Raw genomic sequence first — 2,330 nt, 5'->3', positions numbered from 1 at the left:
TCTCCATGAGATCAATTTTTGTTTTAATTTTTTGGCTACCACAAATGAGAACATGCAGAGTTTCTCTTTCTGTGCTTGGTTTATTTCACTTAACATGATGATCTCCAGTTTCATCCATGTTGTTGCAACTGACAGAATCTCATTCTTTTTATGGTTGAATAGTACTCCGTGCTATATACGTACCATATTTTCTTTATCATTTATCTGTTGATGGACACTTCGGTTGCTTTCAAATCTTGGATACTGTTAATGCTGAAATAAACATGGGAGTACAAATATCTCTTCACTATCCTGATTTTCTTTCTTTTGGGTATATACCTAGCAGTGGGATTTCCAGATCATATGGTACTTCTATTTTTAACTGTTTGAGAAATCTCCAAGATGTTCTCCACAGGGACTGTACTAATGTACATTCCCCTAAACAGTGTACAAAGTTTCACTTTTCTTCACATCCTTACCAGCATTTGTTATTACCTGACTTTTGGATAAAAGTTATTTTACCTAGAGAAAGATCATATCTCATTGCAGTTTTTATCTGACTGTCTGTGATAATCAATGATATTGAGCATCTTTTCATATACCTATTTGCCTCTTGTATGACTTAATTTTAAAAATATCTATTGAGATATTTTTCCCATTTTAAATTCAGATTAATAGATTATTTTTCTGTTGAGTTGAGTTTCTTATATATTCTAGTTATTAATCCCTTGTCAGATGCATAATTTGCAAATGTTTTCTTCCATTCTGTGGGTTGTCTCTTCACTTTGTTGATTGTTTCCTTTGCTTTGCAGAGGCTTTTAACTTGATATAATCCCATTTGTCCATTTTTGCTTTGATTGTCTGTGCTGGTGGCATATATAAGGTAATATACTCAGCAAACCTTTGCCCAGTCCAATGTCCTCAAGAGTTTTCCAAATGTTTGCTTTTAATAGTTTCATAGATTGAGGTATTTGATTTAAGACTTTAATCTAGTTTGATTTGATTTTTGTATATGACAAGAGATAGGGGTCTAGATTCATTCTTCTGCATATGGATATCAAGTTTCTCACCACCATTTATTGAAAAGATTGTCCTTTCTAGAAAGTATGTTGTTGACAACCCTATCAAAAATTAGTTGAGTATAGATGTATGAATTTATTTCTGGGTTCTCTATTCTGTTCCATTGGTCTATGTGTCTGTTTTTATGCCAGTATAATGCTGTTTTGGTTGCCATAGCTCCATAGTATAATTTAAAATAAGGCAACAAGATTCTTTCATTTTTGTTCTAATTGCTCAGGATAGCTTAGTCTATTCTGTGTCTTTTGTGGTTCCATATAAATTTGAGGATTACTTTTTCTGTTTCTGAGAAGAATGTCATTGGTATTTTAAAAGGGATTGCATTGAATTGTATATTGATTTGGGTGGTATGGACATTTTAACAATATTGATTCTTCCAATCCATGAATACGGAATGTATTTCCATTTTTTGGTGTCTTCCTCAATTTCTTGCATCAATGTTTTATAGTTTTTATTGTGGAGATCCTCACTTTCTTTGGTTAAGTTTATTTCTAGATATTTTATTTGTATCTTTGGTAAATTGGATTGCTTTCTTGACTTCGTTTTTAGATTGTTCAGTGTTGGTTAATAGAAATGCTACTTATTTTTCTGTTTGTTTTGTATCCTGTAACTTACTTAATTTGTTCATCAATTCTAACAGTTTTTTTGGTGAAGTTTTTAGGTTTTTTCAAATATAAGATCATATCATCTGCAAACAAGGATGATTTGACTTATTTCTTTCCAATTTGGATGCCCTCTATTTCTTTTTCTTGTCTGATAGCTTTAGCTAGGATCTCCAGGACTATGTTGAATAACAAGGTAGAAAGCGGATATCCTTGTCACATTCCAGATTATAGATGACAGGCTTTTAATTATTTCCCATTCAGTATGATACTTGCTGTGGGTGTGCTGTATATGACTCTTATTGTGTTGAGGTATATTTTTTCCATACTGAGTTCTTTGAAGGTTTTCTTTTTTTCATAAAAATGATGCTTAATTTTATCAAATGCTTTCCCAGCATCAATTAAAATGATCATATGGTTTTATTCTTCATTTTCTTGATATGATGTATTACATTGATGTTAAAATATCTTTGCATTTCTGAGGTAAATCCCTCTTGTTCATGATGAATGAACTTTTTAATGTGTTGTTGAATTCGATTTGCCTGTATTTTGTTGAGGATTTTTGCATTGATATTCATCAGAAATATTGACCTGATGTGTCTTTGTGTGGTCTTAATATAAGGGTAATACTGACCTTGTAGAATGAGTTTGAAAGCATTTCCTCCTTCTACA

This window comes from Mandrillus leucophaeus, unplaced genomic scaffold, assembly GCF_000951045.1.
Source record: "Mandrillus leucophaeus isolate KB7577 unplaced genomic scaffold, Mleu.le_1.0 Scaffold806, whole genome shotgun sequence".
NCBI classification, from domain to species: domain Eukaryota; kingdom Metazoa; phylum Chordata; class Mammalia; order Primates; family Cercopithecidae; genus Mandrillus; species Mandrillus leucophaeus.
This window is presented reverse-complemented; position numbering follows the sequence as displayed.